Genomic DNA, 24477 nt, shown 5'->3' with positions numbered 1-24477 from the left:
TACACTTTTCTTGTAATTATTTACAGGACTGGCTTTGCCTCTTCATTAGCCTTGGCTCATAGGTAGCCATCTATTACGGGCTAAACTGTGTTCCCTGCAAATGCATATGTTGAAGTCCTAACCTCTAGTTAGTCAGAATGTGACTGTGTTAGTCTGCTAGAGCCACTGTAATAAAATATTACAGACTGGATGGCTTAAACAACAGAAATTTATTCTCTCATGATTCTGGAGGATTGAAGTCCAAGATCAAGGTGTGAGAAGGGTTAGTTTTTCCTAAGACTTTTCTCCTTGACTTACAGGTGGCCACCTTATTGCTGCATCCTAACATAGCCTTTCTTCTGTGTATATATTTCTGGTGTCTCTTTCTCTTCTTATAAGGACACAGGTCATATTGGTTTAGGGCCCCATCCTTAGGTTCTCATTTAACCTGAATTGCTTCTCTGAGGGCTTTTTCTCCAAATACAATTACATTGGGGATTAGGGCTTCAACATATGACTTTTCTTGGTGGGGGGAGCACAATTCAGTTTGTAATAGTGACTGTATTTGGAGATAAGGTGTTTACAGAAGTAATTAAGCTAAAAGGAATTAATTAGGGTGGACTTTAACTGAGTATAACTGGTGTCCTTATAAGAAGAGGGGATTAGGACATAGATACTCATAAAAATATGATGATTTGAAGACCCAGGGAGAAGATAGCCATCTACAAGTCAAGGAGAGAAACCTAAGAAGAAACCAACCCTGCTGACACTTTGATCTTGCATTTCTAGCTTTCAGAATTGTGAGAAAACACATTTCTGTTGTTTAAGCCACTCTGGCTGTGATACTATAGTATGGCAGCCCTAAGAAATTAATGTAGCATCACAGCAAAGACTTCTCTGACCACTCAAACCAAGCAGAGACCCTTTGCTCTCTCTATCGTCCCATTGTTGGAATGTCACTCCATGACAGCAGGGTTCTTGTTATGCTGTTCTCTGCCTCCAGTGCTCATAGTATTACGCTCTGTTGAATAATCAAGTGAGGGATGGGCTGACTGATTGAATACCTGGGAGGAGAAATCATCTTACAGACAACAAATTTAGAAGAAACGGCACACAGACTAGGTACATTTTGAAGAAAGGAACCTTATAAAGATCTGTCTAAGAAAGAATAATGAGATCATAGAGATGTTAAGGTTTTATTTCAAAGGGTTAGTAGGGCTTCAAGATTCCAGTAGAATGTGCATGAGAGGAAAAGTCGTAACAGGACAACTACAATGACTATGACTATATAGTTGAACAACTACAACTGTAGAGTTGTAAATACAGTGTTGTTGTCCTTCCATAAGATTGCAGCAAATAAGAGGTTATTAGTTCAGAGACTTGATAGGAAAGAGAAGTAAGACTTTCACAAAACTTTCTAAAAATTTTACTCATTCATTCTGGCTGTAAGGAGACCACATCTCCCTTTTGAATGCAGCCCATCTATCTGTCACATTCTGGATGCTCAGGGCCTTCTTTTTTGTGCATGAAGCAAGATGACCCCAAACCTTGTTTAAATCTGACAACTCTCAGCTCCACTTGCCACACAAACTTTCTCCATATATCCCAGATACTTGGCAGTGTTTGCTATAGCTGTGTTTACATTCCCCTACTTTGACGGCTTGCTGTCTAATTCTTGACCAAGATGACTCACATGCTGCTTTTCACAGATCTAATAGCAAGAACTGACATTTTATTAGATTTATAGAGAGCTTGATCTTTTCCCAAGTCTTAGGGATAGGCTAGAAAATTATAAAATTATGGAGCTACTGACTAGCAAAATATCTAAAGAAGAATTGCCCCAGAAACTGAAAAACAATTTTAATCAGAGCAGTAAAAGCAGTTTGAAAAACACATATTTGATATTGCACAGCTATTAAACACATAAACTCTATTTAAGCCTATGAATTTATGTTAGGTAAAATTTCTAATCCAGTGTAATTCATTGTCCACGTGAGCAAAATGAGCAAAAACAGTGTTAATATGAGCTAAAGATGGAAACAGATGTTACAATGGCATTATTAAAACCTGATTGGACCTGTATAAATATACTCATAGTTTTGAAGACCAAGGTTGTAAATTTTAAATATGTATATATTATTTAGAAATTAGAATAAATCAGAAGAACCAAATTCAGTTTCAGTGACTATCATGATATATTCGTTAGTGGAATTAAAGCTTTCCTAGCCAACTTTTATTTCTAAAAACCTTCAATAAATTCTATTTTCTGAATAGTGATAGTGAATTTATCAGTTTTAAGGATTACTTTATTAAATTTTTGTAACTCTGTGAGCTGGGCACTATTATTATTATTATTGGCAGAAACTCTTAGTCTGTGGCCCAGGCTGAGGGCAATTTCTTCTCAGTGCAATGATGGGATCTCTGCTTACTACAACCTCCACCTCCTGGGTTCAAGTGATCCTTCTGCCTCAGCCTCCCAAGTAGCTGGGATTACAGGTGTGCACCACCACCCCCAGCTAATTTTTGCATACTTAGTAGAGATGGGTTTTCACCATGTAGTCAGACTGGTCTCAAACTCCTGACCTCAAGTGATCTGCTCGCCTCAGCCTCCCAAAGTGCTGGGATTACAGGTGTAAACCACCATGCCTAGCCATAGGTACTATTATTATCTTAATTTTGCCCATGAGAAAAATATGTAAATTTTATCCTAAATTCAATCCATAAGTTGTAGAGTCAAGATTAGACCCTAGAAGTTTGATTTCAGATAAGGTTTCTTTACTCAGTACATTTATAGAAGGAAAACTTTTGGTGTCCACAAATTACTTACACAATTCTAAATCAAAGTTTATTTTCTTTACATTTATAATTATAAATTTTGAATGCTGTCTTACATATATGCATGTATAATCTATATGTGTTGGACAAAATGTTATGTACTTAATATCTGCAACATAAGCAAAAAACACATATTATAGTAACATATGTGTATAAAACTTTATTGCTCAATTGATTTTTGCCCTATACTTGCTTTGGTTTTATAATTCAAACTTTTCCCTGTTCAGGAGCTTGACAAAGGTAAATCGAGAATGGGTTTAAGTTCCTGCCTTTAATTGCTGCATGTGTAACGAGATATTAGATATTATTTGTTTTGTAGAGTTGATATTCAGACACAGTTCCATTTCTCTTTTGTTCGCATTATTCTGCTTTTCAGAGACAGTCCAAGCTTCATAGTCATGTTTTGATTAAGAGAGTAATGCTTTATTAAATTTTGAATAGAGTCTGTTATCAGTGTGGTGTTATTCTTATTGAAATAGCACCATAATATTCTTCAGCTGCTTTGTGAAAGGAGAGCAAAATGTGATTTCTATCCTTACTTTGATTCCTAGTTGTTTACAGTGGTTTAAATAATTCTTATTGTAAAAGGCTCCCATTTTAGTTGGAGATGATACTGGGCTGTCTCACTGATTCTATTATCTTCAAATACATTGGAGGTGTGGTCCACCTATTCCATCTTTATTAGTTCTTGAGAGACAGAGATATATTAACATGAAATACTGATTTCTACTCTGAATTCTGCTTAGTGGGTCCAAGATATTCAACGTATTTCTGAGAGTCAAATGATTACTTCAAAGTTTTCCTTTTATCTTCTAATTCTTGCCATATTACTTGGTCAGTAAGACACAAGATCTGTGAGGACTTTTTACAAAAGATGCATGGAAAAGCTAGAGTTTGAAATTTATGGCACTCTCCAATATGCAAACCACTCTGAAATGATTCATGTTCATATGTATAGGCCTCAGTTACAGAGTTTGTGAAAGGAAGGGGTGGGACTAGATAATTTTTAATCCTTCTAACACATGATTTTATGCTGAATAATTTTATAAATTTAGTCTTCTATGTTATAGTGGCATCTCTATATACATTGACAACACATTCATATATTACGTTTACATCTAATATGCTAGTAATTGCTGATTTGAGCCTTTTAATCTCTTTCTGATGGCAAATGCTTTACATGCATGAAAAATATTGATTCATTCAACTAATATATATTTACTGGATATTATGTGCAAAGAACTGTGCTAGAAGAATACATATAGGAAGAATAATAGACAGTAAATACTCAAGTTGCTTCATGATTGATGAGAATTTGGAGAGCAGCCTATGTCCACAGAACCTAGCAGAAACAAAAAGGCAAAAATAATGTTTAAACTTATGGTCTTAACTTCATTATCAGTGGGCTATATTTAGCTGAGCTAAACATTTGACATCTTGATTTTATTGATAATTAATATTGTAGAAAGGATTTTCTTGACATTGCAGAAGGGATTTTTCTTTTTTCTGTTTTTTTTTTAATTTTATTATTATTATACTTTAAGTTTTAGGGTACATGCGCACAATGTGCAGGTTTGTTACATATGCATACATGTGCCATGTTGGTGTGCTGCACCCATTAACCTGCCATTTAGCATTAGGTATATCTCCTAATGATATCCGTCCCTCCTTCCCCCACCCCACAATAGGCCCCGGAGTGTGATGTTCCCCTTCCTGTGTCCATGTGTTCTCATTGTTCAATTCCCACCTATGAGTGAGAACATGCAGTGTTTGGTTTTTTTGTCCTTGCGATAGTTTGCTGAGAATGATGGTTTCCAGTTTCATCCATGTCCCTACAAAGGACATGAACTCACCATTTTTTATGGCTGCATAGTATTCCATGGGGTATATGTGCCACATTTTCTTAATCCAGTCTATCGTTGTTGGATATTTGGGTTGGTCCCAACTCTTTGCTATTGTGAATAGTGCCTCAATAAACATATGTGTGCATGTGTCTTTATAGCAGCGTGATTTATAATCCTTTCGGTATATACCCAGTAATGGGATTGCTGGGTCAAATGGTGTTTCTAGTTCCAGATCCCTGAGGAATTGCCATACTGACTTCCACAATGACTGAACTAGTTTACAGTCCCACCAACAGTGTAAAAGTGTTCCTATTTCTCCACATCCTCTCCAGCACCTGTTGTTTCCTAACTTTTGAATGATCGCCATTCTAACTGGTGTGAGATGGTATCTTATTGTGGTTTTGATTTGCATTTCTCTGATGGCCAGTGATGATGAGCATTTTTTCATGTGTTTTTTGGCTGCATAAATGTCTTCTTTTGAGAAATGTCTGTTCATAGCCTTTGCCCACTTTTTGATGGGTTTTTTTTTTCTTGTAAATTTGTTTGAGTTCATTGTAGATTCTGGATATTAGCCCTTTGTCAGATGAGTAGGTTGTGAAAATTTTCTCCCATTTTGTAGGTTGCCTGTTCACTCTGATGGTAGTTTCTTTTGCTGTGCAGAAGCTCTTTAGTTTAATTAGATCCCATTTGTCAATTTTGGCTTCCGTTGCCATTGCTTTTGGTGTTTTCGACATGAAGTCCTTGCCCATGCCTATGTCCTGAGTGGAATTGCCTAGGTTTTCTTCTAGGGTTTTTATGGTTTTAGGTCTAACATGTAAGTCTTTAATCCATCTTGAATTAATTTTTGTATAAGGTGTAAGGAAGGGATCCAGTTTCAGCTTTCTCCATATGGCTAGCCAGTTTTCCCAGCACCATTTATTAAATAGGGACTCTTTTCCCTATTTCTTGTTTTTGTCAGGTTTGTCAAAGATCAGATGGTTGTAGATATGTGGCATTATTTCTGAGGGCTCTGTTCTGTTCCATCGATCTATATCTCTGTTTTGGTACCAGTACCATGCTGTTTTGCTTACTGTAGCCTTTTGGTATAGTATGAAGTCAGGTAGCGTGATGCCTCTGGCTTTGCTCTTTTGGCTTAGGATTGTCTTGGAAATGCAGGCTCTTTGTTGGTTCCATATGAACTTTAAAGTAGTTTTTTCCAATTCTATGAAGAAAGTCATTGGTAGCTTGATGGGGATTGCATTGAATCTATAAATTACCTTGGGCAGTATGGCCATTTTCACGATATTGATTCTTCCTACCCATGAGCATGGAATGTTCTTCCATTTCTTTGTATCCTCTTTTATTTCATTGAGCAGTGGTTTGTAGTTCTCCTTGAAGAGGTCCTTCACATCCCTTGTAACTTGGATTCCTAGGTATTTTATTCTCTTTGAAGCAATTGTGAATGGGAGTTCACTCATGATTTGGCTCTCTGTTTGTCTGTTATTGGTGTATAAGAATGCTTGTGATTTTTGTACATTGATTTTGTATCCTGAGACTTTGCTGAAGTTGCTTATCAGCTTAAGGAGACTTTGGGCTGAGACAAGGGGATTTTCTAGATATACAATCATGTCATCTGCAAACAGGGACAATTTGACTTCCTCTTTTCCTAATTGAATACCCTTTATTTCCTTCTCCTGCCTAATTGCCGTGGCCAGAATGTCCAACACTACGTTGAATAGGAGTTGTGAGAGAGGGCATCCCTGTGTTGTGCCCATTTTCAAAGGGAATGCTTCCAGTTTTTGGCCATTCAGTATGATATTGGCTGTGGGTTTGTCATAGATAGCTCTTATTATTTTGAGATATGTCCCATCAATACCTAATTTATTGAGAGTTTTTAGCATGAAGTATTGTTGAATTTTGTCAAAGGCCTTTTCTGCATCTATTGAGATAATCATGTGGTTTTTGTCTTTGGTTCTGTTTATATGCTGGATTACATTTATTGATTTGTGTATGTTGAACTAGCCTTGCATCCCAGGGATGAAGCCCACTTGACCGTGGTGGATAAGCTTTTTGATGTGCTGCTGGATTCGGTTTGCCAGTATTTTATTGAGGATTTTTGCAACAATGTTCATCAAGGATATTGGTCTAAAATTCTCTTTTTTGGTTGTGTCTCTGCCAGGCTTTGGTATCAGGATGATGCTGGCCTCATAAAATGAGTTAGGGAGGATTCCCTCTTTTTCTATTGATTGGAATAGTTTCAGAAGGAATGGTACCAGTTCCTCCTTGTACCTCTGGTAGAATTCGGCTGTGAATCCATCTGGTCCTGGACTTTTTTTGGTTGGTAAGCTATTGATTATTGCCACAATTTCAGAGCCTGTTATTGGTCTATTCAGAGATTCAACTTCTTCCTGGTTTAGTCTTGGGAGGGTGTATGTGTCAAGGAATTTATCCATTTCTTCTAGATTTTCTAGTTTATTTGCATAGAGGTTTTTGTAGTATTCTCTGATGGTAGTTTGTACTTCTGTGGGATCAGTGGTGATATCCCCTTTATCATTTTTTATTGTGTCTATTTGATTCTTCTCTCTTTTCTTCTTTGTTAGTCTTGCTAGTGGTCTACCGATTTTGTTGATCTTTTCAAAAAACCAGCTCCTGGATTCATTGATTTTTTGAAGGGTTTTTTTGTCTCTATTTCTTTCAGTTCTGCTCTGATTTTAGTTATTTCTTGCCTTCTGCTAGCTTTTGAATGTATTTGCTCATGCTTTTTTAGTTTTTTTAATTGTGATGTTAGGGTGTCAATTTTGGATCTTTCCTGCTTTCTCTTGTGGGCATTTAGTGCTATAAATTTGCCTCTACACAATGCTTTCAATGTGTCCCAGAGATTCTGGTATGTTGGGTCTTTCTTCTCATTCATTTCAAAGAACAATTTTATTTCTGCCTTCATTTCATTATGTACCCAGTAGTCATTCAGGAGCAGGTTGTTCAGTTTCCATATAGTTGAGCGGTTTTTGAGTGAGTTTCTTAATTCTGAGTTCTAGTTTGATTGCACTGTTGTCTGAGAGACAGTTTGTTATAATTTATGTTCTTTTACATTTGCTGAGGAGTGGTTTACTTCCAACTGTGTGGTCCATTTTGGAATGGGTGTGGTGTGGTGCTGAAAACAATGTATATTCTGTTGATTTGGGGTGGAGAGTTCTGCAGATGTCTATTAGGTCTGCTTGGTGCAGAGCTGAGTTCAATTCCTGGGTATCCTTGTTAACTTTCTGTCTCGTTGATCTGTCTAATGTTGATAGTGGGGTGTTAAAGTCTCCCATTCTTATTGTGTGGGAGTCTAAGTCTCTTTGTAGGTCACTAAGGACTTGCTTTATAATCTGGGTGCTCCTGTATTGGGTGCATATATATTTAGGATAGTTAGCTCTTCTTGTTGACCTGATCCCTTTACCATTATCTAATGGCCTTCTTTGTCTCTTTTGATCTTTGTTGGTTTAAAGTCTGTTTTATCAGAGACTAGGATTGCAATCCCTGCTTTTTTTTGTTTTCCATTTGCTTGGTAGATCTTCCTCCATCCCTTTATTTTGAGCCTATGTGTGTCTCTGCACGTGAGATGGGTTTCCTGAATACAGCGCACTGATGGGTCTTGACTTTTTATCCAATTTGCCAGTCTGTGTGTTCTAATTGGAGCATTTAGCCCATTCACATTTAAAGTAAATATTGTTGTGTGTGAATTTGGTCCTGTCATTATGATGTTAGCTGGTTATCTTGCCCATTAGTTGATGCAGTTTCTTCCTAGCCTTGATGGTCTTTACATTTTGGCATGATTTTGCAGTGGCTGGTACCGGTTGTTCCTTTCTATGTTTAGTGCTTCCTTCAGGAGCTCTTTTAGGGCAGGCCTGGTGGTGACAAAGTCTCTCAGCATTTGCTTGTCTGTAAAGGATTTTATTTCTCCTTCACTTGGGAAGCTTAGTTTGGCTGGATATGAAATTCTGGGTTGAAAATTCTTTTCTTTAAGAATGTTGAATATTGGCCCCCACTCTCTTCTGGCTTGTAGAGTTTCTGCTGAGAGATCCGCTGTTAGTCTGATGGGCTTCCCTTTTTGGGTAACCCGACCTTTCTCTCTGTCTGCCCTTAACATTTTTTCCTTCATTTGAACTTTGGTGAATCTGACAATTATGTGTCTTGGAGTTGCTCTTCTCTAGGAGTATCTTTGTGGCGTTCTCTGTATTTCCTGAATCTGAATGTTGGCCTGCCTTGCTAGATTGGGGAAGTTCTCCTGGATAATATCCTGCAGAGTGTTTTCCAACTTGGTTCCATTCTCCCCGATGCTTTCAGGTACACCAATCAGACGTAATTTGGTCGTTTCACATAGTCCCATATTTCTTGGAGGCTTTGTTCATTTCTTTTTATTCTTTTTTCTCTAAACTTCCCTTCTCTCTTCATTTCATTCATTTCATCTTCCATCACTGATACCCTTTCTTCCAGTTGATCACATTGGCTCCTGAGACTTTTGTATTCTTCATATAGTTCTCAAGCCTTGGCTTTCAGCTCCATCAGCTCCTTTAATGGCTTCTCTGTGTTGGTTATTCTAGTTATACATTCGTCTAATTTTTTTTTCAAAGTTTTTAACTTCTTCGCCATTGGTTTGAATTTCCTCCTGTAGCTCGGAGTAGTTTGATCGTCTGAAGCCTTCTTCTCTCAACTCATCAAAATCATTCTCTGTCCAGCTTTGCTGCGGGTGAGGAGCTGCATTCCTTTGGAGGAGGAGAGGTACTCAGCTTTTTAGAGTTTCCAGTTTTTCTGCTCTGTTTTTTCCCCATCTTTGTGGTTTTATCTACTTTTGGTCTTTGATGATGGTGACGTACAGAAGGGTTTTTGGTGTAGATGTCCTTTCTGATTGTTAGTTTTCCTTCTAACAGACAGGACCCTCACCTACAGGTCTGTTGGAGTTTGCTAGAGGTCCACTCCAGACCCTGTTTGCCTGGGTATCAGCAGCGGTGGCTGCAGAACAGTGGTGGCTGTAGGAAAGCGGATCTTGGTGAACCGCAAATGCTGCTGCCTGATGGTTCCTCTGGAAGTTTTGTCCCAGAGGAATACCCAGCCATGTGAAGTGTCAGTCTGCCCCTACTGGGGGGTGCCTCCCAGTTAGGCTGCTTGGGGGTTAGGGACCCACTTGAGGAGGCAGTCTGCCCGTTCTCAGATCTCCAGCTGCATGCTGGGAGAACCACTACTCTCTTCAAAGCTGTCAGACAGGGATATTTAAGTCTGCAGAGGTTACTACTGTCTTTTTATTTGTCTGTGCCGTGCCCCCAGAGGTGGAGCCTACAGAGGCAGGCAGGCCTTCTTGAGCTGTGGTGGTCTCCACCCAGTTCGAGCTTCCTGGCTGCTTTGTTTACCTAATCAAGCCTGGGCAATGGCGGGCGCCCCTTCCCCAGCCGCGCTGCCACCTTGCAGTTTGATCCCAGACTGCTGTGCTAGCAATCAGCGAGACTCCGTGGGCGTAGGACCCTCAGAGCCAGGTGCAGGATGTAATCTCCTGGTGTGCCGTTTTTTAAGCCTGTGGGAAAAGCGCAGTATTAGGGTGGGAGTGACCTGATTTTCCAGGTGCCGTCTGTCACCCCTTTCTTTGACTAGGAAAGGGAACTCCCCGTCCCCTTGTGCTTCCTGAGTGAGGCAATGCCTCACCCTGCTTCAGCTCATGCACGGTGCGCTGCACCCACTGTCCTGCACCCACTGTCTGGCACTCCCTAGTGAGATGAACCCGGTACCTCAGATGGAAATGCAGAAATCACCTGTCTTCTGTGTCACTCACGCTGGGAGCTGTAGACCAGAGCTCTTCCTATTCAGCCATCTTGGCTCCACCCTCAAATGCCCAATAGAAGGGATTTTTCTAAAAACTTCCTTGCAAATATACATAAAAGAAATGCTGATATAAAATTTTGTGGAACATTATAAATTAGTTTCCTATTGCTGGTTGCAATAAATTGTCTCAAATTTAGTGGCTTAATACAATAGAAAATTATCTTCCAGATCTGAAAGCCATAGCCCCATATTATTATTATTAAACAAATCATACTGATTCATGTAACAGTTATAATAATGTGGCCATGAGGGCTCAAACTATTCCTATGATGTTTACTTGGTAACTCTTGGTCAAATGCAGAATATATTCTTAACAGGCCTTCATCTTCCAAATGTCAAATGTATTTTTGTATATACCTATGATATTTGGAATTCAAAACCGATCAACAAATGTTGCTTCTAAAATATACTTTGAATTTTAACAAAGGAAAACTACTGCCAAAGAAATTAGGCTAATTTTATTGTATAATAAGTATTATTGTTATTGAGTACTTACTAAGTGTCAGGACATATTGTAAGTGCTTGTACATGTATTAATTCATGTAGTCCTCAAAACAATGCAATAAGTTAGATCCTATCATTATTTCCACTTAAAGGTGAGGGCACTGAGGCTCAGAGGTTAAATACTTGTCCCAAATTACACAGCTAGCAAAAGGCAGAGGTGGGATTTGAGCCCAGGATCTGTGCCTCCAGAGTCTGTATGCACTCTCTAGGAAGTTCCAAAATCATTTTTAGAGCCCATGTCCTTCGGGAGGATTCAGTGTATTTATTCTTAATTTATAGTTGGGGAGCTAACGTGGCAGAGAACTCAAAACAACTTCCTCCGCTTTCGTTCTGAGATGCTCATTTTGAATTTTAAATGATTTCTCTCTGTTATTAAGCTTTGTTGTGGGATCATTCCTCACTTTAATCTTTTGCTATATGTTGACTTCTAATATTCTAAAAGACCACTAAGAAAAAGAAAACAAGTATTGTGATTTTAACAATTTTGAACTTTCTAGGTCATACTTCTTGTAATCAGACATGGTGCAAAATGTTTCTACAAGGTTATATGACTGACTTATAGCAAACATTATGGAGCCAACCTGTTAAAATGAGTTGCCTTCCCATTGTGGCCTCACAGTTTATTTATCAGGATTGGTTCACAATGCCAGTTAGCTGTACTTTTTCAAATTCAACTTACTCTCAAAACAAAATGCCATCTACTTACAAAGCTGAAAAACACACACCAGAGGCTCTGAACATAATTCCAGAAGTTATTTTTCTGCAATGGTTTGGGCAAAGCCATACTTCCCCAAAACTGTATCTCCTCTCAAGATGACCATTCTGAAGTCACTTCACATAGTAGCTGGTATAATGGATAGCATGCTATCCCAGTTGGTTTCTCTGTCAGGAATGCTCTTACTTGATCTATTCATGATGGGTATAAAAATTTTGACTGTAGTAGTTCATTTACGGTCTTACCTGGAGGAATTTTTATCTCTGAACATTATGGACTAATTAGGTTTGACTGAGTAAAACACAGTTTGAAATGACTAGATATAGTTAATTTAAATATAATATAGAATAAGCCATAAATGATATAGGAGAGTTATGAGGTAATTTTCAATTTTCCGTCATTAGAAACTGGTGAAAAATACTCCGTAGCCAAGCCGAGCTAAGAGAAAGTTTCCTGTTTTGGTTCAGACTTCTTCAATTGTTCACATCCTCTTAGACGTGTTCTGGGTGACTGTTCCTAACCATTCTGTTTTGGTCTGGTTCCTTCCTTTCATCATTGAGCTTGTCCTTATTTTCTAATTATGGATTTCTTCAAAACTCATTTCAAGTGCACAATATTATCATATACTGTACTTCTATTGTACTCTTCAAATTGCTTGCTCCTGTATGCTTTTTATTGGGAGATGGCTTCTGTTTTTGCTTTTGTTTGTTTGTGGGGTTTTGTGTGTGTGTGTGTGTGTGTGTGTGTGTGTGTGTCCTACAGCTTTAATCTCTGCATCTGTCTTCATTCCTATGTGCTGTGGTCAGCTTCTATGATGGTTGTAAAGGAAGTGTTTTTAATTCATTTACTTCAGCAGGAAAAGTAAGTTACTAATGACATGCAAGCGGACACCTAAGCACACACTTATACGCACATGCATGCAAACAAACATGTATGAGAACTTTAATGCCACTAAATTTCTTGTGTAATACAAATAAGCATCCCTCCTGGTTTCCAGTGCTCAGAAATGTTGTTCTTTATCCATTTGAGGTCCAGCGTAATCCGGAGGGTGCCTTTTAGAGGGTGTCTTCTCTCTGATTCATTGCTGGTGGACATTGCTTCAGTTTCCTATAACCTTTAAATCCATCTTAAATTGCTTCGCTTAGCTTTTTTGTAAGCTAGTGACTTAGGTAGCGACATTTCTCTGGGTATTACAGTCTGGAAGCCCCTTAACTAAAGCTGTAGTACAGAAACCCTTGTAAATCCAGCATTAACTAGGAAAGTTTGTAAGGAGGCTGAGATCTGGTTATGCCACTAGCTGGAAGATTCCGCTTTCTTAGCTGGAAGATTCTGCCATGGAGGTATCTTCCTCAGGAAAAATGGCTCATCAGCTTTCAAAAGTGAAAATAAACTTATATAATATTGTACCTTTAAAGGATATTAAGCAAGTTCTTCCTGTTTCCTTTTTTACATGCAGATAATACCGAATGTGATCATAAACCCTAAGAAATTTGGATTAAAAAACAATAAATTACAAAGTCAAAAATATTAAAAATTTGTAGGGATGTATATATGGAAAATGTATAATGTAATGTATATGATCAAAATATGAATAATTCATTAAACTAGCAAATATTTAAGTTTCTAAAATGCTAAAGTCTATTAAAATGTAAAAACAAATTTCTAAGAAAATCTTGATTTTCCAAATATTGAACACAAATTTCTAAATTATTTAATGTAATTTCTTCTTATAAGCATGCAGCTTATTTTGTGTTATACTCAGCCTTTGAGTCCTTAAGTGAGAAATCTAAAATAAAATTGCCTGGACAATGTTCATTAGAATGGGCCGCAAATGCTCATCTGCTAACATTTTAAAATATGGCAGCTCATTTATTTTAGATTAGATTTTTGCCCTTCTAAAAATGGTAGGCATTTCATACATGTCTAAAATATTTTTAAAATTTAGTTTGAAGTGATTTCAGCATCCACTCTTTACCATCGTATTAATTATTTTAATCATATAAAGTAATTACTAATGTTAGAAATATGCTCATATTAAGCAAGAATAAAAAACAGAAAGGCATGAGGAGTATTATTCTTAGACTTATTTAATGAACCTGGAAAAGAATACAAGGTGTGCTGTTAATGCTCATAGAACAAGGGTTGGTCAAGCATTATTAAATAATGTTGAAAATATAACAAAATTGCCTTAACGATGCACTCAACTTACATTTTAATTCTCAAAGAAATAGAAATAATTTCTTCCTACATTTTAAATAAACTTAATAAATTCTTGTTGGGCAAACTAAACATGTATTGACTAGACATTAGCCATTTTAAAGAGCTCTAACATGCTGTAATAAAATACTTTATAACATCTATACCAGCAGTTTTCCTAAAGATCAAGACAATTACTTTGACATTATGTAAAGAAAATGACCAAATCAGTATAGCTGCTTCAGCAGTAAGTTTCCAGATGAAACAGCTGTTTACAAAGGCATCACAAAACTTCATCAGATGTTTTATTTATATTAGAGGTTAAATGAAACATCTGGCCATACCTGATAGCAAAGTTACAAATGAGCATCACCATTAACCTGATTTTGTTATCAAGACAAGGGCTGGGACTAGAGAGGAGACCTTGAAAGGTAGCATCAGGTAGCCCTAACTATGGTTAAAGAGTTATTTCTTTTCAAAAATCTGTTTTATAATTTTGCTTATGCTTATGTCAGACTTAGCCTGTTGCAGATATATCTCCAATATATCATAACATGTTCAAAGGGTCTTAAACAAATTCATTAATGTGAATCACTATTAGTAATATTTTGTATTTGCTTATATGTTTTCCTCCATCACATTCACATCTTTAAAATGCTACTTGAAAAATTTATTGTCTGATATAAGAGAATGCCATGAAGAATGCAAAATCTATAATTTAGTAAGGCTTAAAAGTTACTAAGTATATAGGAAGCTTAAATTTTCAAAAAAATAATAAACACTAAATCTTGAAGAGCAAAGATGGCATTTTAAGGTCTGTTAAGGTTCAATTTTAAGATGGTTAATATATTTAAGTGTAACCCTATCAGAGAAGGGCAGAGTCAATAACAAGTTTTTTGGCTGATTGGTCTAACCTGTGATTTTTGTTTTCTTCTTGCCTTTCACATTACGGAAAACTAGATGTTCACTGGTGATCGCAGGAGAAGACGGGAGGAAAACAAATGGAAGGCATTTGTCTGATGTCTGTTTAGACAAACACCCATAGGAATTTCTGAAGAATTTGCAATCTTCCTTAGACCCTCTCTTCTCCATATTCCCATGGCACTTTTAACCTCTTCCTGAGTGTGACCCATTCTAGGCTCCAGCTAGTTGTAATTCTGGACTAAAAGGGAAAAGGAGCTGAAAGTCCTGAGGTAGAAGGTGCAGGAAGGTAGTGGGGTATAGTAGTGAGGGGTGGGGGTTGGGAAGAAAAAATTATTCCATTATGAAAACCATACATTAAAAAAATACTATTCAAATAATCTTGTCAATTTAGATTTTTGAAAAAAAAATCACTGTCAGTTCTGAGTTGCCAGGTATTTGCATGAAAAACTTTTGTTACCAGAAAGTGCATTGAAATGTAATTTTTGGCATGATTTGGATCTCACTGGATAAATACACTGATCCCTTTCTTCCCAGTAATGCGTATCAATAAGCAGTACTATAAATGCATTTTGTGCATTTTGATAAACTCAACAGTATTTCCTCATCAGGAGTTGTAAATATAGTTTTATTTCCAATCAAGTACTCAGAACCAAATAATAGATTTTACACATAATATGTCATAAAAGCAACTATAAAACAACTATAAACATCTATAATAACACAATATAAAAATATGATGCTACTTCTAAAAAAAGCATAAATATCCAGTGGGCATTACTTATAAAATGGACCCTTATGTCCGGTAAAATATACATATAAAATTTTAAAACCTCTAATACTTGATAATTTGACCCATACCTAATAATCTTGATAAGACAGTATACATATTTTTTAAAAACCTGTATAAATATAAGTCATTTTGCTTATTCTTTTAAAATTTAGAAAATATTTTAGAAAGCAATTTCGTTAATCCAAGTTTATCTGGATTAAGACAGGATGTTTGAGCAGATTCTTTTTTTTTTCTCTCAAATGTCTTGGAAGATAAGATAAACATTTCAAATTATTTTAATTTTAGAACTGTCTGAAAGAAATATAGTGAGCTATAATTGATTATCTAAGAATTTTTTTCTGCTTAGAATATTGTAATTACCCAATAATAACATCAACAATAATACCGGATACCTTTTATTTTAGCACTTGTGTTGCGCCAGACACGGAGCTGAATGTTTTCTTTTTTACTTCAATTTACTCTTCCATTGTCTTCTATCTCAGCAAACTGCTGTGTCTCTGAGTAAATCATTTTAAATGACATCCAAGAACATAAGTGATAACTGTAAGATGCCTTATTTTAAAGAATAAAAAACATTTTTGGTCATCAGGAAACTCAAAAAAAGTTTTCAAACCTCTCATCTAATTTCAAAAGCAGGCATTAGATAAGCACCCCAACTCCACACATGGCATTCGAAGAGTAGTTAAAGCCATCTACCGAGAAGTGTTAGTTCAGTTGGAAGTGAGCCATGGCATGTTTTAAAGTGCTTCCGTTCCCATACTCTCCATATGTAATAAATAATCTATCAAAACATTTAAATAACATAAGTTTCTTATTTATCTATGATATACAGTGAGTTTTTGTTTGTTTCCTTTTCCTTTTTTTTTTGGCAGGGTCTCACTCTGTCACCCAGGCTGGAGTGCGGTGGCACCATCTCGGCTCACTGCAACCTCTGCCTCCCAGGTTCAAGTGATTCTCCAGCTTCAACCTACCTAGTAGCTGGAATTACAGGCGTGCGCAAACACGCCTGGCTAATTTTTGTATATTTAGTAGAGACAGAGTTTCCCCATGTTGCCCAGGCTGGTCTCAAACTCCTGGACTCAAGGGAACTGCCGGTGTTGGCCTCCCAACTTGTTGGGATTACAGGTGTGAGCCACCGCTCCCAGCCCACAGTGAATTATTTATTTAAGCAGAGTCAGGCATCCTTACAGAGAAAAGCAATCACCTACTCCTTTCACCATCTCTACTAATATTATACTAATTTATATTGCTGAATTGAAAAAAATGATTTCCACTGGATTTTTATAATTACAATATTAGAACATGTTTGTATTAATATTGACTATTGTTACACTTTCTATCTGCTATTAAATAAATGGAAATCTTGAAATAGTCTTACCAGTGTCTAGCAGGAGTAACAATGTTGAAGGCAGAGTTTTCATACAAATTCCTTCCACTTGGAGACAAGCTCCTTTTCTTTTGGGGGGTCTCAAGAACATCTTGACTCTAAGAAGATTTGTTTTTGTATTTCCTCAGACGGAGGCCAGTTGTGAGTTCTAAATGTTCAGATTTACAAATTGGTAGGAAATAGAGATGGAAAATTAAGGCTGATATATCTAGTGAGCAAACCATTCTCTGAAAATAAGTTATTTCAGAAAACATGTGTTAGTCACCTCTATTATGCTATATAAATAGCATTTTAAAATAATAGAATGAAATAGATGTTTTATTTTCATTATGTTTAGCATTAGGCTTGTGTAGCTGTAGATTTTCTAAAGTCACAAAGCTTGAAAATAAATTTTGACATATTTTTCTTTGTTTTTCACCCTGAATTCTTCCTCCCTCCTTGTTTTAGAAATATAAGCACACAGAAATATATATATATTTCTAAATATATATATATCTGAACTATAGGCCATATATAGTATATATATTTAGAGATAGTCTTCACAAATATGGTTCATATTTAGAAACTGATATTGCAAATAAAGCTTTAGCAGAAATAGTTTTGTGTGTGTGTGTGTGTGTGTGTGTGTGTGTGTGTATTTAAGTATAAGGGCAATGCTTAACAGTTTTGCAAATGACACCAAAATATGATATGCAGAACAACTAACACACAGAGTAGGGAGTCAATAAAGCTTGATAATTTGGCTAGAAAACAAAGATAAAAGACCATTGTACTCCAGAGGACATCATACACAATCACTAGATATTACAGATGTAATATTAAACAAAATTTTATTATAAGATTTGTATCTATCTTTTTAATGACTAATTCTACTTTGTTTACACAGCTATCATCCCTTGAAATGAAACCAGTTGAGGTATTAGTAAGTCAATAAAAACATTTATGCCATATGCAAAGAGTTGTAAGTCATGTAAAACTTTGCAGACTCAGTTCTCAAGGGACACCTGTATTAGCAGTAATGTAATAATGGTATGTACTAGAAACATTAATTTAATTATTATTATTTAAAATACTAAGCACACATGTGTTATGTTAAATACTTTACACACATTGTCTCATTCAACCCCTCAACAAACTTATTATATTTTTATTTTATACATGAGGAAAGTGTCACAAATACTTACATCATTTACCCAAGATCACACAATTAGGATTATATAATTATTTTAAATTACATAACATGATATAGAATACAAAACACTTTGATTTTTATTTTTGCCTTGAAAAAATCTTGTGATATTATTATCCCACTTTTAGATTTATGAAAATTAGGTTTGGAAAATGTAAATGACCTGCTCAATATCAGTCAGCTGGAAAGGCCAGAGAGAGCTAGGGCCAATGCCAAGCACTGTTGGTGAAACGCAGAAACATTGCCCTTTCAATAGGAAGACACCATTATTAAATGACAACCTACAAACCATTTATACCTCATTCCATTTGATCTTCAAAACCTCTCTGTGTGATGAGCTGGTTAGATACAGAAATTCCATTTTGTAGATGAGACAACTGACATGCAAGAGACTGTGACTTGCAAGTCACAGAGACAAGGACCTATGCATTCTGCTTTCTAATTCACTGCTTCTCCATTACACATGTCCTCTTTTTAGGAATCAGCAATATGGTTGATATGATAATGAATAAATAAATGAAAGATATAATAAAGTGAGCTTTAGTATGAATGTGTTGTGATTATAGTAATTAATACAGAAATTGAGAGTCTAGGGAGATCCATATGGAATTATAATAACCTATAATTTGCTCCTTGCTTACTTGGCTTCCCAAACATGCTAATCTCAGCAGTCTTTCATTTTTAAAAAAGTATTTTTTCCCAATTTGGTCTCTAATGGATTAGGGATAATCTGGAGCCAGTTATGGACAAATGGATATTTCACATATCTATTTATTTCTATTAATAATTGAGCAATCTATGTGCAAGCACTGAGAATATACAAAAGTATCCATCTTCGAAGAGACCACAATTTCAAAAGGGAGTAGTTGTAAACACATTGTTAAAATCAAATGTACTGGAAGTATAAATAAGGTCTATACAGCAATAGTATTAAAAATCATATGGTTAGCATAGTCCTAGAATGTCAAATGTTTCACTGAGAAGACTTTTGTGTGCGTTATCTCAATATGAGTAGCAGTTTGTTAGGTGGTCTGGGGAAGGGGTTAGTCTATGAAGAGGCAACCATATGTTTTATGAAACAGCATGGCAGATTAGAAGAACTGCAAGTGAGTGTCTGTCTAGATTATTGGCTGTGCGCCTATGTTTGGCAAGAAATGACACTGGAAAGACAAGCAGGAACCATAGAGCTCTCTGTGCCATGCCAGGTACTTTGAAAGTTTTCCAGTAGACAGAGATAGGCATGAAATGTTTTGAGCTCAGGAGAGAATTTACCCAAATTACCTTTTGGGAAGATCAGCCTAAAAGCACTGTGGATAAGTAATCCAAGAGTGGTGAAATAGAAGGGAGATTTTTGGTAGCTGTATTACTCTGTTAGAGCTGATTTAACAGAATACTGCAGACCGGGTGCCTTAACAAAAGTTTATTTTTTCAGCATTTTGGTGGCTGACTCTAAGATCAAGGTGTTGGCAGGTTTGAGTTTCTCCTGAGGCCTCTCTCCTTTGCTTGCAGATGGCTGTCTTCTCATTTGCCCTTATGTGATCTTTTTCTCTGTGTATGCATACCCCTGTGTCTTATTATCTTCTTACAAGGACACCAATCCTATTGGATTAAAACTCCACCCTTGTGACCTCGCTTAAACTTCATTACCTCCTTAGTGACCCTACTTCAAAATATATTCCATTTGATGTTAGGATTCCACTTATGAATCTGGGAAAAACACAATTAATTTAATAATATTTGTCCTGCTAGACCTCCAAAATTCACGTCCTTTTCACATGCAAGATGCACTCACTTCACCTTGAAACAGAGCCACAGTCTTACTCGGTTCAGCATCAGCTCTAAGTCCAAAGTCTCATCTAAGTATTAACCTAAATCAGGTGTAAGACTCAAAGCTACGGTTTATCCTGAGGCAAAATTCCTCTCCAACTGTGAATCCATGAAACCAGACAGGTTATGCCCTTCTAAAATACAATGATAGAACAAGCATAGGATAGACATTCCCATTCCAAAAGGGACAAACGAAATAAGTGAGGTGTGATGGGTCCTAAGCAAATGGAAAAACTAACAAGAAAAATTCCATTCAATTTTAAGGCTTGAGAATAATCCTCTGACAACACGCTCTGTCCTTCAGACTTACTTGTGCAGCAAGCAGTGTTGCTCCCACAGCCATGGGCATTGCCCCACCCCCTCCAATGGCTGTGACTGGTTGCATGGCTCCTGGGGCACTGATGGGCTGCAGCCTTCTGCACTGAAAGGAGGAGGAGACAGCCTTGTTCCACAGATGTGTGCATTCTGGACCTGTGGTAGCAGGGGCAGCCGTGCTGATTTCTGTATTGTCTTCTTTATTGTTCTTGAATGACAAGGCATTTTCACAGCCTGATGGCTCTATTGTTCCATCCTATAAATTTCTCCTTTATTTAATCCCATCTCTGCCCCCTTTAGTTCAAACTGGCAGTGTTTCAGCTGGTATAATCCCATCTCTATTCTTGTGTTCTGCTGAGATGTTTGATTCAATCCATGAGTAATCTCTTCATGGAGTGATTGTTCAGCCACATCCTTGATGGTCTCTCCAGAGCACACTTTCTCTTTCCTTGCAATATGGATAGGCTGAGGGTTTTCAAATATTCACATTTTGGTTTCTTTTTGGGTAACAATTCCTTTAATTTATCTGTCTGTTTTCTTGCATTTTACTGTAAGCTGTTAAGAGAAACCAGGCTGCACCTTTAACACTTTGCTTAGAAATCTCCTCAGCTAAATATTTAAGTTCCTCCACAATTAACTTCGACTTTTCAGAAAATACTGATATTTACTAAGATAAAATACTATGATAAAATTTACTAAGATAAAATACCAAGAACTCAGCAAAGTTCTTTGCCACTTTTGAACAGGATCACTTTTCCTCCAGTTTCCAACATGTGCCTCATTTCCATCTGAGACCTCATCAGAATTATTTTTAATGGCCACATGCTTACCAACTGTCCCATCAAAGCAATCTAGCCTTTTTCTAACATGTGCCTTAAAACTCCTCTAGCCTCTATCAATTACCTAATTCCAAATTCATTTCCACATTTTTAGGCATATGTTATAGCAGGACCCTGCTTCTTGCTACCAAAATCTGTACTGGTCAGGGATGTCCAGAGAAACAAAATGAACAGAATGTGTATTTGTTTCACATGATTGTGTAAACTGGCAAGTCTAAATTTGCAGCGTAGGCTGGTGGGTTTGTGATCCAGGATAGTTGGTGGTACAGATAAAGTCTGAAGGCAGCCTACTTAAGAATTCCTTGTAGCTCAGGGATGCCAGTCTTTTTTGTGCTATTCAGACCTTCATCTGGTTGGATGAGGCTCACCCACATTATGGATGGCAATCTTCTTTACCCAAAGTTTACTGATTAAAATGTTAATCTGTTTCAAAATACCCTCCAAGTTGGCACAAACTTAACTATCACTGAAGTGTATTGATGAATGTATGTGAGAGAAGGTTAGAGTTTGAACTACAACAGTTATGTTAATATGAAGTCAAAGATGACTCTTCATTTTCAGACAATTGTGACTGGGTAAATGGTGCCATTAAAACTGAAATTGAAATGTTTGAAGAGAAATAAGTTTTGTGAGATGATAAAAAATTCACTTTTGAACAGATTGATTAGGAAGTGACTATGGAACACAAAATAGTAGATCTACCCTAGGGAGAAAAAACTTTGACAGAAATTTGGGGAATATTAACTGTGGAAAGCAGTAGAAGCTATTTGGGCATGGACAAAATTTCACTGAAAATAGAAAGTTATATAAAAACAAAAGATGGCCGGGTGCGGTGGCTCACGCCTATAATCCCAGCACTTTGGGAGGCTGAGGTGGGCAGATCACTTGAGGCCAGGAGTTCAAGACCAGCCTGGCCAACATGGTGAAACCCCGTCTCTACTAAAAATACAAAAATTAGCCAGGCCTGGTGGCAGGCGCCTGCAATCCCAGCTACTCAGGAGGCTGAGGCAGGAGAATTGCTTGAACCTGCAGGGTGGAGTTTGCAGTGACCTGAGATTGTGCCACTGCACTCCACCCTGGGCAACAGAGCGAGACTCCATCTCAAAATAAATAAATTAATTAATTAATTAAAAAAATAGGCCTTTGATGAGTTTGGATTCTAAGGTTTCTGGCAACAGAAACCTATTGGAATAAGCTTAAGCAGAAAGAGAGGATTTGGTTTAAGGATACATGAGTTTCTCATGGAGGCCAAGGGTTCTAGGTCAAGATTACATCGAAATCAGTTTTATTTATTGTTTGTTTGTTACTTTATTTTATGTTTAAGATGAGAGAAATTTAAGCTTGTTTATATACAGTTTAGAAGGAGCTAGTGAAAAATAAAGATTGAATATATTTATTTTAGAAAATAAATAGTTAATGACAATAGATTATGAAGAGAATGGCATCTAGACGAGTGTTTCTCAAACTTTTATGTGCATAGGAATCACCTGGGAACCTTTTATAAAATTCATCAAGTGAAGGGTGGGATCTGAGATTCTGCACTTCTAGCAGGTGCTATGGTATTGGCAAGTCTGCTGGTCCACAGGCTATACATTAAGTCATGAAGATCTGGGCACAGTTGGGAGACTTTTCAATAAACTGTGTACACCTTTTCATCTAAAACATAAAGAAATTGCCCAAGAAGGAATCTTGCTTAAAATCTGCTCAGCGTCATTGTTTTTTTTTTATTATTATTATTATACTTTAAGTTCTAGGGTACATGTGCACAATGTGCAGGTTTGTTACATATGTATACATGTGCCATGTTGGTGTGCTGCACCCATTAATTCGTCATTTACATTAAGTATTTCTCCTAATGCTATCCATCCCCCTCCCTCCCCACCCCATGACAGGCCCCGGTGTGTTTTGTTCCCCACCCTGTGTCCAACTGTTTTCATTGTTCAATTTCCACCTATGAATGAGGACATGCAGTGTTTGGTTTTCTGTCCTTGCGATAGTTTGCTCAGAATGATGGCTTCCAGCTTCATCCATATTCCTACAAAGGACATGAACTCATCCTTTTTTATGGCTGCATGGTATTCCATGGGGTATATGTGCCACATTTTCTTAATCCAGTCTATCATTGATGGACATTTGGGTTGGTTCCAAGTCTTTGCTATTGTGAATAGTGCCGCAATAAACATACGTGTGCATGTGCCTTTATAGCAGCATGATTTGTAATCCTTTGGGTATATACCCAGTAATGGGATCGCTGGGTCAAATGGTATTTCTAGTTCTAGATCCTTGAGGAAACACCACACTGTCTTCCACAATGGTTGAACTAGTTTACAGTCCCACCAACAGTGTAAAAGTGTTCCTATTTCTCCACATTCTCTCCAGCACCTGTTGTTTCCTGAGTTTTTAATGATCACCATTCTAACTGGTGTAAGATGGTATCTCACTGTGGTTTTGATTTGCATTTCTCTGATGGCCAGTGATGATGAGCATTTTTTCATGTGTCTGTTGGCTGCATAAATGTGTTCTTTTGAGAAATGTCTGTTCATATCCTTTGCCCACTTTTTGATGGGGCTGTTTGATTTTTTTCTTGTAAATTTGTTTAAGTTGTTTGTAGATTCTGGGTATTAGCCCTTTGTTAGATGGATAGATTGTAAAAATTTTCTTCCATGCTGTAGGTTGCCTGTTCACTCTCACGGTAGTTTCTTTTGCTGTGCAGAAGCTTTTTAATTTAATTAGATCCCATTTGTCAATTTTGGCTTCTGTTGCCATCGTTTTTGGTGTTTTAGTCATGAAGTCCTTGCCCACGCCTATGTCCTGAATGGAATTGCCTAGGTTTTCTTCTAGGGTTTTTATGGTTTTAGGTCGAACATTTAAGTCTTTAATCCATCTTGAATTAACTTTTGTATAAGGTGTAAGGACGGGATCCAGTTTCAGCTTTCTGCATATGGCTAGCCAGTTTTCCCAGCACCATTTATTAAATAGGGAATTTTTTCCCCATTTCTTGTTTTTGTCAGGTTTGTCAAAGATGAGATGGTTGTAGATGTGTGGTATTATTTCTGAGGGCTCTGTTCTGTTCCATTGGTCTTTATCTCTGTTTTGGTACCAGTGCCATGCTGTTTTGGTTACTGTAGGCTTGTAGTATAGTTTGAGGTCAGGTAGCATGATGCCTCTAGCTTTGTTCTTTTGGCTTAGGATTGTCCTGGAAATGCAGGCTCTTTTTTGGTTCCATATGAACTTTAAAGTAGTTTTTTCCAATTCTGTGAAGAAAGTCAGTTGGTAGCTTGATGGGGATGGCATTGAATCT

General features: G+C 37.0%; 1 long non-coding RNA gene across 1 annotated transcript in view; it reads left to right on the top strand.

The window, feature by feature from the left end:
- LOC129042581 (uncharacterized) overlaps positions 1-24477 on the top strand; it is a 525503-nt gene that overhangs the window by 255286 nt on the left and 245740 nt on the right. The window lies entirely within an intron of this gene.

This window comes from Pongo pygmaeus, chromosome 7, assembly GCF_028885625.2.
Source record: "Pongo pygmaeus isolate AG05252 chromosome 7, NHGRI_mPonPyg2-v2.0_pri, whole genome shotgun sequence".
In the NCBI taxonomy this organism is placed as follows: domain Eukaryota; kingdom Metazoa; phylum Chordata; class Mammalia; order Primates; family Hominidae; genus Pongo; species Pongo pygmaeus.
Note: the sequence above shows the minus strand (reverse complement) of the source record. Positions and strands in the feature narration are given on the sequence as shown.